Here is a 14,940-nt window from a genome sequence, read left to right as displayed (position 1 = left end):
TTTCCTCCCCCCTCCACTAGTTGAAGTTGTCTCCTCCCAAATTAGCTAGCTAGGTAGATCTAGCATTTAGTTAAGTGACCTATTTGCCCCCTAGCTAGATCTTTCTTTGTCAAGAAGAGCTTTGTGCACTTTTGACCTCCCTACATCATCATCTCCACCGTGTGCTCGATCTCGAGATAGAGGTGTGATTAATATTTCATGCTTGCAAAATGGAAATATGTTTATGCATGTGTGTGTGATATTTTTATGGAAATTGTGTGTGTGGCATGAGTTGACACCAAATTGTGCATTTGAGTTGCCTATGTTTTGCCGAAATGTCGATTTATTTCCGTTTCGGCGAATTCCGGGCAAACTCTAGATCTATATATGTCCTATTTTTAAGGAAGGTCATGCCGAATTTTTGTATGACTTTGATGAATGCACGCATTTTTATAATCAATTTGTTTATTATTACCGTGCAGAGTTGACGATGGTTAGTGGAACGATGGTGGGCAGGTGGTTGCGGTCGGCGGTGCAGGACATGAAGGAAAATAACCCGACAGAGGTTTTATGTCCGTGTCGAAAATGCAAAGGAATAGTTTGGCTTGACCCCCATGTCGATGGTCGTGTCGAAGCGCACCTGCTCATGACTGGTTTCATGGATGGCTATACTCGATGGATAATTGAAGATGAGGATGACGATGTTGAGGATGCCGACGGGGCAGGCAATGATGACACCGCGGGGCAAGACGAAGAGATGATCGATAATGGCGGCGGGGAAGAGGCCGGACATGGCGGCGGAGAAGGGGCCGGACATGGCGGCAGAGAGAACGGCGTGGACTCCACGCAGCAGAGTTCGTCAGTACTAAGTTCAATCGTGCGGGACCCTCATGTTCAAGCATTGCTTTGCAAGGAGACGAGTACTGAGAGAGCTGCTTCTAGAGAGGAGGCTAAGCTGGAGCAACTGGTGGTAGACTCGAACACTCCATTGTATGATGGTTGCAATCCTGAGGTGACCCGCTTGAGTTTCACGCTCCAACTCCTAAAGACGAAGGCTAAAAACAAATGGACCGACACTAGCCTTGATGAGCATCTCAAGTACCTAAAGGATGTTCTTCCCGAGGGTAATCTATGTCCTAGTAGTGTTGATGAGGCCAAGAAGATCATGTGCCCTCTTGATCTGCCACATGTTAGATACCATGCATGCATCAATGATTGCATAATTTATCGGAAGGAGCACGCGGAAAAAACAAGTTGTCCGGTGTGCAATGCTTCTCGATACAAGAAGGCCGGGAAGAAATGTCCCCAGAAAGTGGTATGGTACTTACCGATCACTCCCCGTCTCCAGAGGTATTTTGTAGATCCCAAGGAAGCAAAGCTAATGCGCTGGCACGCGGAGAGGAAGAAGCCCGACGATGGAGATGATCCGAAGCTGAGACACGTCAAGGATGGAAGCCAGTGGGGAGCGTTGAACAGCTTCTATCGGTATTTTGAATGTGATTCAAGGAACATCGTGCTCGGCACATGTACCGATGGCATGAATCCGTTTGGCAACCAGAGCACCAACCATAGCACATGGCCCGTGTTTGTATGGATGTACAACCTCCCCCCTGGTTGTGCATGAAATCTAAGTACATTCACATGAGCATGCTTATTCAAGGGCCGAAACAACCAGGAAATAATATTAATTTGTATCTGGGGCTACTTCAGGAGGAGTTAGACACGTTATGGAGAACACCGGCCAAGACATGGGACGACAGCAAAGGCGAGTATTTCAACATGAGAGCCGCGCTGATCACGACAGTGCAGGACTATCTCGGTTATGGATATGTGGCAGGCCAGGTGTGCCATGGATATTGCAGATGCACGCGGTGCATGGATGATACGACGTCTCAGCAGCTAACGTCAAGGAAAGATGGCGGGTCTGGGAAAATCGTGTACATGGGGCATCGAAGATGGCTCGAACAGGACGACCCGTGGAGAAACCATGGAGATCTATTCAGTGGTCACGCTGAGCATCGAGGACCTCCACGTAAGCGGAGCGGTGCCGAAATCGATGAGCTGTTGAAAAACTGGAAGGAGTGCCCCGCGCCGTGAAAGACGATGAGAAAGGCGCCGGAGCCGCTGCTGAAGGTATGGAAGACGAGGTCTGTGTTCTGGGACTTGGAGTACTGGCACAAACTCGATACACCTCATTGCCTTGATCAAATGCATATCTGTAAGAATGTCATTGAGAGCTTGCTCGCAACACTGATGAACATGCCGGATAAGACCAAGGATGGGCCGAAGGCAAGAAGGGACTTGCAAGATTTGAAAATCGGGGAAGATCTGCACATGCCGCCCCATAAAATGTCAGACGAGACAGAGATGGAGACAGAGGCACGGGAGAAGAAGGGCAAGAAAATAAATAATGAGGATTATTGCCCCCCTTCTTGCTTCACCTTAAGTCAGGCTGAGATCAATCAATTCTTTAAGTGCCTTACCGGAGTCAAAGTTAGTTCTGGTTATTGTGGCAAGATAAGTAGATATCTAGACACGGACAAGAAAAGGTTCAGCGGGATAAAGTCTCATGACTGTCATGTGATGATGACGCAGATATTACTTGTTGCCCTTAGAGGGATAATGGACAAGCACGTCCGTGACACGCTTATTGGTCTCTGCAACTTTTTCAACATCATCTCTCAAAAGTCAATCAGTATGAAGCAGCTCTGAAGGCTACAGGAAGAGATCGTTGTGATACTGAATGAGCTTGAGATGTACTTCCCGCCCGCGTTCTTTGACATGATGGTGCATCTGTGTGTCCATATTGTGGATGACATAATAGACCTGGGGCCGTCATTCCTGCACAACATGATGCCGTTTGAGAGGATGAATGGGATCATCAAAGGATTCATTCGTAACATGTCCCGTCCGGTTGGAAGCATCCTCCAGGGCTATTTGACACAAGAGTGCATCTCTTTCTGTGAGAATTTTCTATATGGCGCAGACCAGCCGCCTGGTGTTAGTGTTGGTTTGCCCGTTAACAAGCACGATGGGAGGCTTGAAGGAGAAGGTCACTGCAACGGTCGCAGGGAACCGCATGTGGCATACTCAGATCGACGCAGCGACTTTGACAGAGCAAACTTGGTAGTGCTACAACACCTAGACGAGGTAGATCCTTTCGTGGCATTGCACAAAGAAATTATCGCAAAGAAGTATCGTGACCGGGGGGTATGCAGGACGGAACCCGAAGTTACTAGAGAGCACAACTCCACTTTCCTGCATTTTTTCAAAGAGCATATTATTGCTAATCCCCCGGAGGAGGGCTCTAAGGACGGATTGCTCATATACGCCTTAGCACATGGCCCCTCGCCCAACCTCGTAACCTATCAGGCATATCATATCAATGGATACACGTTCTACACGGAGGCCAAAGATATGGACATTGATGAATATCAGAACTCAGGGGTGACGATGGAATGCATGACCGGCAGCGACAACGGTGCAACTGAACGATTTTATGGAAGGGTCGAGGAGATCTGGGAGCTTGACTACTCTGGACTGCACAACACGACGATGTTCCGTGTCAGATGGGCTAAGAACGTCGAAAGAGAAAGCCGGATTTTCACTACCATGACTATACCCGACGCCAAGAGCGCTACCGTGAACGCTATCGCAAAAAATGAGCCATGGGTACACGCTAAGCACGTGACACAATGCTTCTTCATAACCGACCCATGCAATCCCAGTCGTGTTGTCGTGAGGAAAGGCAAAAGAAACATCATTGGAATGGATGGAGTCGCGAACGAGGAAGACTATGATCAGTACGGCAACCCATTGAGGGACGATGACGATGATGATGAAGTATACGTCAAAAGAAGAATCAATACTACATTACCAAAAAAAATCGTACTCCATGGAAAAGGCAAAGTCACAATGAGGGGCTCAATTATTCTTCGACGAACAAGAAGGGAAAGAAGCTAACTCAAAAACGAAAACGTCGGCGCTGAGGAATTGGTCAAATGATGTAATATATATATATATATATATATATATATATTCCTATTTTGTATACACACTTAATTAGCCATTATTATGCATGGGTCCAATGATGTAATATATATATGTCCTATTTTGTATACACACTTAATTAGCCATTATTATGTATGGGTCCAATGATGTAATATATATATATGTTCCTATTTTGTATACACACTTAGCCATTATTATGCAAGGGTCCAATGATGTAATATATATGTTCCTATTATGCTGAAGAAAAGAAAAAAGGGAAACTGGTTATAGCAGTAGCGCTTTAGGGAAAAAGAGCTACAACTAGTCAAGGTAGCAGTAGCGGTTTTGGCAGAAAATCGCTATAGCTACTCGTAATAGTAGTAGCGCGTTTGGTGTAAACGCGCTACTGCTACGTCCACTTAACCCAAAATTCTCCCTCTCCCTGCTTCATCCCGCCTCTTTTCCCCCAAATCCCCAATCTCTTCCCCGGCCCTGTCGCACTGCCGCGCCCGCCCCCGACCCCAGCGCGCTCGCCCCCGACCCCGCCGCCCCCGATCGAGCCCGCCACCGCCGACCCCGGCGCGCTCGCCCCCGACCCCGCCGCCCCGACCCCGGCGCGCTCGCCCCCGACCCCGCCACCCCCGACCCAGGCTCGCTCGCCCCCGGCGCCGGCGCTCGCCCCCGACCCGTCGGCCCTCGCCTCCCTCCTCTGCTTCCTCCCTTCCCAACCTCGGCCGTCGTCGGGCCTGCCTCCTCGCCCTGCACCCTCAGTAAACCACCCCCCCTCTCTCTCTCTCTGCTAGCTAGGGTTAATTTACTTAGGTTTTACTTATGTTAATTAGGTTATCTATTTAGTTATGAATTTAGGTAGGTTTCAGAATTTGCTGAATTTATATGCAAATTTGAACTGGGCATGTGATATGTGAATATGTCATGTTTTGGACATGTCATGTTTTGGTAAATGATCCAAGTGGCCTATGTTACACCGGAATATTGATTCATTTCCGTTCCGGTGAATTTCAGGCGCTCGATATGTCCATTTTTTAGCAAAGGTCATGCCCAAATTTCCCGTCAATAAAGGCATGATTTGTGCTACATAGTTGGCATATCGAGTGCTGGCACATAGACTTCTTTTTTATCTCATTTCTCATTCATTCATACTTTTATAACCAAATGAGGACACTTAATCATAGGAAACATGTCGAACAACGAAGAAACTGGGCCTTCTGACCAAGATGCAGACGAGATGGATTATGAGGGTGAACAAGACTACCTCGACTTTTTGACTGCTAAGCAAGGTTTGCAGGTCCGCCTCGATGATGGTACTGACGCCGACACCGACACCGATGGCGCCGGCACCGATGGCGGCGCCGAGACCGCTGGGGAAGGTACCGGCGGGGAAGATACCGGCACCGATGCCGGTACCGAAAAAAGGAAGCATAAGAAGCAGAGGATACGAAAACCTAACAAACTAGGGATTGGACGACTTGTGATCACAAAGATGGCACCTGGCAAGTTTGAGCCGTTAGAGCCGGAAGAACCTCGCAAGTGTTATGGGAACCAAGTAGGATGCATCCTACGGGAATGCGCAAGCATCAAGGAGTAAAGAACATTTGACGCAGTTGCTCCTAATGAAGTTGCACAAGAGATTCAAGTTCCCCGACCGGGATGATAACATAGAACAACCGTGGGATGATCCGAAGATGAAAAAGATTAACAATCATGCCATGGGCATGTTCAGCAATGATTTGGCCTCCTGGAAATCGAGGGTGAAACAAGCTATTGAGGCTGAGGAACCCCTGTCCAAGATTCTGGAGGAAAATCCGACACTTACGGAAGAGGAGTTTGAAAAGTTCAAGGACACTTGCGCTACCGAGGACACCAAGGCTAAGGCTGCGAAATTCAAGAGCCTTCAGCAAAGGAACACGGGGAAGCATCGCCTCGGAAGCCGTGGCTACCTCGGTAAAAGGCCCATATGGGATAAGGAGGACGCGGAACATGAAGCCGCGGGTCTCCCAGACCCCTTCGCGAAGTTCACCAACCCCTTGGAGCATGACTTCATCAGGGCCCGCTACAAGTGGGACAAGGAGAAAAAGGTTTTTTACACGGACAAGATCACGAGGAAATTGATTAGACTACTGGAGAAGCAACACCAGCTTGCAGCCGAAAGCCCTACTTCTCCGATGAGGCCCAAGTGGGACACCCCTCTCAACCGGGCCTTGAACGAACTTAAGGGACTCCCTTTGGGCCAGCGGCCGCAATATGGTCGTGTGCATGGCGCTGGAGACGGCGCCACGTGGAAGGTGTTTTACAACGAGGGCCCGGAGGCCAAGAAGCAAAAAAAGAAGTTTAGTTAGGCGGACATCGACGCGAAGGTGAAGCTTGCGGTCGAGAAAAAAGCAGCTGAGGACGCGAAAAAAGCAGCCGAGGACAAATATGAGTTGTTACAGCAGGCAGTCAATGCAGCTGTAACTGCCTGCAGAAATGATTTCACTACTAACTTGGTTCCAGTTATCATCAACTGGACAAAGGAAAATCCAGACAAGACGGTACATGATTTCCCGTTGCCCAGTTTCAACGGGAGCAACTCCATGAACAATAACATCATCGCACCATCACTTGCCCACGCAACCGGGCCTCCTCTCACAGCCGCTCCCGCTCATAGCAGCCCATCCTCAGTCTCTGGCGCGCTCGGTGGGCCTTCGTCTTTGGCTGAGCTCGATGCCATCATGGTAATTACATGTCGCACCACCATATATATATAATATTCCATTTTTGTTGCCTTTCGGATGTTTTACGCCATAGACATATGTGTTTGCAGGCGAAAGAAACCCCGTGCACCATACTCTACTTGATCAAAGGCCATAAGGTGGACGTGGGAAAGGGGATGATAATGGACCCCTTGCAACCCACGTTCCACAACCAGCCGATCCCTGCTGGGCACTTCAGGATTAGCTTGTCCAGTGTGAAATCGGGGCACGAGGATTTGCCTCCTCCAGTACAGCATGTGGGAGCGGACGACGAGACCCCGCCGTGAATTGGAAGCTGCAAGGGTTGGGTGCTGCTATGGCCGAAGAATCTTATTCGTCTAGAGCCGGCCGAGAGCACACCAATAACCACACATCAACAAGCATGTGCGGAGACCACCACACTGCCTACACAATTACCAGCTCCTGTAGTGCCGGGTGAGAGCGGCGGACGACATGATGAAGGGGGTGCAATAGTGCTGGCTGATGTAATTTGTCCTGTAGAACAGAGAATGAATGATGAGACGGAGGTCGACCCTATGGATTTCCTCAATACAAACGCGTATGACTGTGACATAGAATTGATGAATCAACCATATGATGAATTGTCCTATCGGCTTCCTAATGAGGATATGGATGATATGCCCGGGCAGGAAGGTCGTAGCAGGGATTGCAAAAAGTCTCTCTTCATGAAATCCTCATAGGACACGCTTGAAGATGCCGCCTCAACAAAGGCTCAACTATCCCAGTGCGAGGGTCGTACAGTACTTAGCCCGGGAACACTAGGGCAGGGGTTAAGGAAGGGTCTAGAAATTGTGCCCAAGAAAAAAGAGAGAAAGAGATCGGGGAAGATAGCTGCCTCCAAACAAGCCAGAGCACATAGCAGCCAAACGATGCATTCTGAAGAGCGTGTACCCATGAAAGGTGCAGCCATGTTCCATCTCACGGGTGAGCCGATGCTACCGCCGAAACCGCTGGAGGCACTATCAGGGGATCTCAGGACACTGCACGACCATGTGCTGTCGACTGAGAAAAGCCTACTAGCCTCAAAGGATCCAGGATATCCGACATACGCGGCTCGTGTGCCTGAGGGGAAGTGCTACGTCGAGACACGGCCCGCGGAGGTGTTCTTCCTGCGGTTTGACCATATATTTGAGATGTTTCTGACAAGGCGGCTCGATTTTACAATCATCCGCCTTTTTGCGCTACATATGAGCTCCGTCATGAAGAGTGAAGAAGTCTCGCAAATCTGTGTGGCGGATCCGTACTACATGCATGAGTCTTTCTTGAGTCTCGGCGACTTTGAGCATGAAACTGCTAGGGAGTACCTCCAAAACTGCATGGTACAGAATAAGGACCGGGAAATTGTCCTCGTGCCTTATCATCCAAAGTAAGTCAGTTTTGAACAACCCTTTCATACATTTCAATCATTCCTTCTCTCTCTATGGGGAATAATTTGAGGTGTCTTTTCCCCGCAGCAACGGGCGCGACGTCCTTATCGTTCTTTATCCGCAAGTCTCCCACGCCATGTATTTTGACCCTTCCAGAGACTACGAGAAAAAAGACTATACCCACATAATGAATATTCTAGATGATGCTCTCCAAGGCTTCAGCTTTAGATGTGGCCACATGCAGATAAGGAAACAAAGGAACAAGAAGATGGGTTTCGCGCATAAAACTAACTTCTCCTGCATCCATGTCCCAAAACCAAGCAAGAAGGATGGATTCTACATCCTCCATCTCATGATTCAGTTCAACACGGATCACCAAAAGCTTCGCATGAGAAGCAGAAATGATGATCATATCCACAAGTGGCTAGAATCTCATGGAGAAGCGGATTATAAACTTAGAGATGACTTCTTTCGCATCCTAAGCGACATTGCAACGATCATCATGAAAGAAGTCGTCGATGAGAAGGGGATGTTCCACCATGGCCCTATATCGCGAGCTGACGTCCGAACTCGCATAGGCATGCAACGTCTAGACCCCACGCCGTTCAAGAAGCTAGGGTCTAGCCTCGATGATATGGAAGGATGGAACTTCTAGTGATTTATGATGCCGATGATGATGATATGTGTCGGTTGAACTTGTATACTATTTGTAGCGATGAAACTTTGTGATGTCCATGATCCCTGCCGAACTTGCGTAACGCTACTTTGTTAGTTTGCGTACGATGACCTGAGTACCTATAGTTAATTAATTTACGTACTGTATGTTGCATCTAGTTGCTAACCCTTTCTTTTTCGGTGTTCTCTAGTATATTTTGTTGCACATATATGATTGTACATCCTCTTCATGAACATGCATCTCTAACAGGTACCTAGTTTCTTGATGGCGAGATGGAACTGCTATGTCGTGTACAAACGGAAGGTTCCGGGGTTTTACAACGAGTGGCATGAGTGTCAGGCGCAAGTGAATGGGTTCTCGGACGCCAGCCATAAAGGCTTCAAAAGCAGACAAGAAGGAGAAGCTAGTTACTTGAGGTTCACGCTAGCGCGAGAGAGGACTCGTAACCGCCATCTCATATACTACATAGTTCCGCTCTCACTCATAGTGATAGCTCTTCTAGCGTATACCTTTCTTTAGATGGATGACGTTGTAGTTGCAAGTATTCGAGACTTGCATGTATCGCTATTTTCGAGATGATGACAAGATACCACTTTGTGTTGGATGATGATTATGACGAGACTATTTGTATGTATATGCTATGATTACATTTGTGGTCTCGCAGGCATTTGTATGTGTATCATGATGACATTTGTATGTGCTAAAGATTCTTCTGTAAAGCCTGTTCAAATACAAAACAAATATGCCGAAAAAAACAAAAAACTACTAAAATTAGCAGTAGCGAGTGGAGAAAAGTTAGCAGCAGCGCGGTTGTAGCAGTAGCGCGCACAGGGGAAGAGCGCTATAGATATTAGCAGCAGCGAGCTTGCTTTAAGCGCGCTGCTGCAACACTTGTGTAGCAGTAGCGCGGGTGGACCAGCGCTACTGCTATGCGTTAGCTGTAGCGCCTTATTAGTAGCGCCGGCCCCCGCGCTACTAAAAGGCCCAAAACCCGCGCTGCTTCTAGGCTTTTCCCTAGTAGTGATAGGGTCAACCTCCGTCTCATCATCCATTCTCTGTTCTACAGGACAAATTACATCGGCCAGTACTATTGCACCCCCTTCATCATGTCGTCCACCGCTCTCACCCGACAGTACAGGAGCTGGTAATTGCGTAGGCGGGGTGGTGGTCTCCGCACATGCTTGTTGATGTGTGGTTATTGGTGTACTCTCGGCCGGCTCCAGACGAATAAGATTCTTCGGCCATAGCAGCACTCAACCCTTGCAGCTTCCAATCCGTGGCAGGGTCTCATTGTCCGCTCCCACATGCTGTACTGGAGGAGGCAAATCCTTTTGCCCCGATTTCACACTGGACAAGCTAACCCTGAAGTGCCCAGCGGGGATCGGCTGGTTGTGGAACATGGGTTGCAAGGGGTCCATTATCATCCCCTTTCCCACGTCCACCTTCTGGCCTTTGATCAAGTAGAGTATGGTGCACGGGGTTTCTTTCGCCTACAAACACATATGTCTATGGCGTAAAACATCCGAAGGAAACAAAAATGGAATATTATATATATATATATATATATATATATATATATATATGTTGGTGCGACATGTAATTACCGTGACGGCGTCGAGCTCAGCCAAAGACGAAGGCCCACCTAGCGCGCCAGAGACTGAGGACGGGCTGCTATGAGCGGGAGGGGCTACGAGAGGAGGCCCTGTTGAGTGAGAAACTGATGGTGCGATGGTGTTGTTGTTCATGGAGTTACTCCCGACGAAACTGGGCAATGGGAAATCATGTACCGTCTTGTCTAGATTTTCCTTCGTCCAGTTGATGATAACTGGAACCAAGTTAGTAGCGAAATCATTTCTGCAGGTAGTTACAGCTGCATTGACTGCCTGCTGTAGCAACTCATATTTGTCCTTGACTGCTTTTTTCGCGTCCTCAGCTGCTTTTTTCTCGACCGCAAGCTTCACCTTCGCGTCGATGTCCGCCTGACTAAACTACTTTTTCTGCTTCTTGGCCTCCGGGCCCTCGTTGTTAAACACCTTCCACGTGGCGCCATCTCCAGCGCCGTGCACACGACCATATTGCGGCCGTTGGTCCAGAGGGAGTCCCTTAAGTTCGTTCAAGGCCCGGTTCAGAGGGTTGTCCCACTTGGGCCTCATCAGAGAAGTAGGTCTTTCAGCTGCAAGCTGGTGTTGCTTCTCCAGTAGTCTAACCAATTTCCTCGTGATCTGGTCCGTGTAAAAAACCTTTTTCTCCTTGTCCCACTTGTATCGGGCCCTGATGAAGTCACGCTCCAAGGGGTTGGTGAACTTTGCGAAGGGGTCTGGGAGACCCGCGGCTTCACGTTCCGCGTCATCCTTATCCCATATGGGCCTTTTACCGAGGTAGCCACGGCTTTTGAGGCAATGCTTCCCCGTGTTCCTTTGCCCAAGGCTCTTGAATTGCAGCCTTAGCCTTGGCTACCTCGGTAGCGCAAGTGTCCTTGAACTTTTCGAACTCCTCTTCCGTAAGTGTCGGATTTTCCTCCAGAATCTTGGACAGGGGTTCCTCAGCCTCAATAGCTCGTTTCACCCTCCCTTTCCAGGAGGACAAAATCATTTTTGAACATGCCCATGGCGTGATTTTTAATCTTTTTCATCTTCGGATCATCCCACGGTTGTTCTATGTTATCATCCCGGTCGGGGAACTTGAATCTCTCGTGCAACTTCATTAGGAGCAACTGCGTCAAATGTTCTTTACTCCTTAAGTCATCGTTGTTGATGCTCGCGCATTCCCGTAGGATGCATCCTACTTGGTTCCCATAGAACTTGTGAGGTTCTTCCATCTCTAACGGCTCAAACTTGCCAGGTACCATCTTTGTGATCACAAGTCATCCAATCCCTACTTTGTTAGGTTTTCGTATCGTCTTCTTCTTATGCTTCCTCTTTTCGGTAGCGGCATCGGCGCCGGTACCTTCCCCATCGGTATCTTCCCCGCCGGTACCTTCCCCACCGGTCTCGGCGCCGCCATCGGTGCCGGCACCGTCGGTGTCGATGTCGGCGTCAGTACCATCATCGAGGCGGACCTGCAAAACTTGCTTAGCAGTCAAAAAGTCGAGATAGTCTTGTTCACCCTGATAATCCAACTCGTCTGCATCTCGGTCAGAAGGCCCAGTTTCTTCGTTCTTCGACATGTTTCCTATGATTAAGTGTCCTCATTTATTTCTAAAAGTATGAATAAATGAGAAATGACATAAAAAAGAAATCTATGTGCCAGCACTCGATATGCCAACTATGTAGCACAAATCATGCCTTTATTCATGGGAAATTTCGGCATGACCTTTGCTAAAAAATGGAAATATCGAGCACTTGAAATTCACCGGAATGGAAATGAATCAACATTCCGGCGTAACACAGGCCACTCGGATCATTTACCAAAATTGAACCAAAACATCACATGTCCAAATGACATATTCAAATTCCAAACATGACATGTCCAAAACATGACATATCCACGTATCACATGTCCAGTTCAAATTTGCATATAAATTCAGCTAATTTTGAAACCTAGTTAAATTCATAACTAAATAGATAAGCTAATTAACATACTGCCCTAACTAAAACCTAAGTAAATTAACCGAAGAACCCTAGCTAGCAGAAAGAGAGAGGGGGCGGGGGTTTACAGAGGGTGCAGGGGCGAGGAGGCAGGCCCGACGACGGCCGAGGTTGGGAGGGGAGGAAGCAGAGGAGGGAGGCAAGGGCCGACGGGTCGGGGGCGAGCGCCGGGGCCGGGTCGGGCGCGGCGGTGCGACGAGGGAAGAGAGAGTGGGGATTTGGGGGGAAAAGAGGCGGGATGAAGCAAGGAGAGTGAGAATTTTGGGTTAAGTGGACGTAGCAGTAGCGCATTTATACAAAACGCTCTACTACTATTACAAGCAGCTATAACGGTTTTATACAGAAACCGCTACTGCTACCTTGACTAGCTGTAGCTCTTTTTGAGTAAAGCGCTACTTCTATAACCAGTTTCCCTTTTTCTTTTCCTTTATTTTTCTCACTTTTCTTTTTTTTCCGAGAGCAGTGAACGAAGGGAAGGCGATATATATTGCATCATTTGACGGTTAAATATGTATGCAAAATAGGAACATATATATTACATCATTGGACACATGCATAATAATGGCTAAGTGTGTATACAAAATAGGAACATATATATATATATATATATATTACATCATTTGACCGATAACATACGGTTCCTCAGCACTGACGTTTTCGTTTTTTGAGTCAGCTTCTTTCCCTTCTTGTTCGTCGAAGAATAATTGAGACCCTCATTGTGACTTTGCCTTTTCCATGGAGTACAATTTTTCTTAGGTAATGTAGTATTGATTCTTCTTTTGACGTATACTTCATCATCATCGTCATCTTCCCTCATTCGGTTGCCGTACTGATCATAGTCTTCCTCGTTGGCGACTCCATCCATTCCAATGATGTTCCTTTTGCCTCTCCTCACGACAACACGACTGGGATTTCATGGGTCGGTTATGAAGAAGCATTGTGTCACGTGCTTAGCGTGTACCCATGACTCGTTTTTGCGATAGCGTTCACGGTAGCGCTCTTGGTGTCGGGTATAGTCATGGTAGTGAAAATCCGATTTTCTCTTTCGACATTCTGAGCCCATCTGACACGGAACATCGTCGTGTTGTGCATTCCAGAGTAGTCAAGCCCCCAGATCTCCTCGACCCTTCCATAAAATCGTTCAGTTGCGCCGTTGTCGCTGCCGATCATGCATTCCATCGTCACCCCTGAGTTCTGATCATCACTGTCCATATCTTTGGCCTCTGTGTAGAATGTGTATCCATTGATATCATATGCCTGATAGGTTACGAGGTTGGGCGAGGGGCCATGTGTAAGGCGTATATGAGCAATCCTTCCTTAGAGCCCTCCTCTGGGGGATTAGCAATAATATGCTGTTTGAACCAATGCAGGAAAGTGGAGTTGTGCTCTCTAGTAACTTCGGCGTCCGTCTTGCATACCCCCCGGTCACGATACTTCTTTGCGATAATTTCTTTGTGCAGTGCCATGAAAGGATCTACATCATCTAGATGTTGTAGCACTACCTAGTTTGCTCTGTCAAAGTCGATGCGTCGATCTGAGTATGCCACGTGCAATTCCCTGCGACCATTGGAGTGACCTTCTCCTTCGAGCCTCCCATCGTGCTTGTTAACGGGCAAACCAACACTAACACTAGGCGGCTGGTCTGCGCCATCTAGAAAATTCTCATAGAAAGAGATGCACTCTTGTGTCAAATAGCCCTGGACGATGCTTCCATCCGGACGGGACATGTTGCGAACGAATCCTTTGATGATCCCATTCATCCTCTCAAACGGCATCATGTTGTGCAGGAATGACGGCCCCAGGTCTATTATGTCATCCACAATATGGACACACAGATGCACCATCACGTCAAAGAACGCGGGCGGGAATGACATCTCAAGCCCATTCAGTATCACAACGATCTCTTCCTGTAGCCTTCGGAGCTGCTTCACACTGATCGACTGTCGAGAGATGACGTCGAAAAAGTTGCAGAGACCAATAAGCATGTAACGGACGTGCTTCTCCATTATCCCTCTAAGGGCAACAGGTAGTATCTGCGTCATCATCACATGACAGTCATGGGACTTCATCCCGCTGAACCTTTTCTTGTCCGTGTCTAGATATCTGCTTATCTTGACACAGTAACCAGAACTAACTTTGACTCCGGTAAGGCACTTAAAGAATTGATGGATCTCAGCCTGACTTAAGGTGAAGCAAGAAGGGGGGCAATAATCCTCTTTCTTTATTTTCTTGCCCTTCTTCTCCCATCCCTCCGTCTCCGTCTCTGTCTCGTCTGACATTTTACGGGGTGGCATGTGCAGATCTTCCCTGATTTTCAAATCTTGCAAGTCTTTTCTTGCCTTCGGCCCATCCTTGGTCTTATCCGGCATGTTCATCAGTGTTGCGAGCAAGCTCTCAAGGACATTCTTACAGATATGCATTTGATCAAGGCAATGAGGTGTATCGAGTTTGTGCCAGTACTCCAAGTCCCAGAACACAGACCTCATCTTCCATACCTTCAGCAGCGGCTCCGGCGCCTTTGTCATCGTCTTTCCCGGCGCGGGGCACTCCTTCCAGTTTTTCAACAGCTC

Source organism: Triticum aestivum, chromosome 2A (genome assembly GCF_018294505.1).
Source record: "Triticum aestivum cultivar Chinese Spring chromosome 2A, IWGSC CS RefSeq v2.1, whole genome shotgun sequence".
Lineage (NCBI taxonomy): Eukaryota > Viridiplantae > Streptophyta > Magnoliopsida > Poales > Poaceae > Triticum > Triticum aestivum.
This window is presented reverse-complemented; position numbering follows the sequence as displayed.